Source organism: Coenobita brevimanus, chromosome 4 (genome assembly GCF_032717465.1).
Source record: "Coenobita brevimanus isolate Jiangsu-jjx chromosome 4, ASM3271746v2, whole genome shotgun sequence".
Classification (NCBI taxonomy): Eukaryota; Metazoa; Arthropoda; class Malacostraca; order Decapoda; family Coenobitidae; genus Coenobita; species Coenobita brevimanus.
Window position 1 is genome coordinate 13,919,483 of NC_136957.1, and position 752 is coordinate 13,920,234.

Below are 752 nucleotides of genomic sequence, written 5' to 3' on the forward strand. Positions count from 1 at the left end.
ATATTATATTACTGTAGTGTTATTCAATGAATATAAAATGCATTGAATATGCAGTGATATGATTGGATAATATTTATTACTTAAAAGTATAATTAAGGTCATGAATCACCATCACACATTGCAATGGTTCATCATATTTTTCAGTCACTGTACATGCTAACAATAGCATAGCAATATAAAATAATACCATCTTACATCGTCCGCTTCGTCTAAGACGGGTTGCTGCAGTTTATGATACTATTCTGTAAAGTCCTTGTATAGCAAGAGACATATTCAGAGCTGTATATGTTCACCGGAAAGGTTGCCAGTTTAATAAAAAAAAAAATTATAAACAGAAAATGAACAGAGGAAGGGAAAACAAATGCATAAAAAAAACATACACTAGATTACGGGTGTCTTGCACTGACAAAATAATCTGTAAAAGTTGGACTTGAAATGCTGTATGTTGAAGTTTGGGGGGAAACTATTCTGGAGCAGCGAGTTCCAAAGAGATGCAGTTCGGGGAACAACAGAATTTTGATTGGTAGAAACTAGTTTTGCAATATGGCAGTGTGACAGTCCAATCATGAGTGTTACCAGATACCCGTGTAGTATGGGGGAAGTCATGGAGCGGTGGCACAATGGATGCAACTTTGCCTGAGCATTTGCCATAAAAGTATGTGTATGATATGCAAGGAGGCATTATTATTTATGTTTATTGTTATTATTATTATTATTATAATTAACTGTTGTCGCTGCAGGCGTTGTTGATA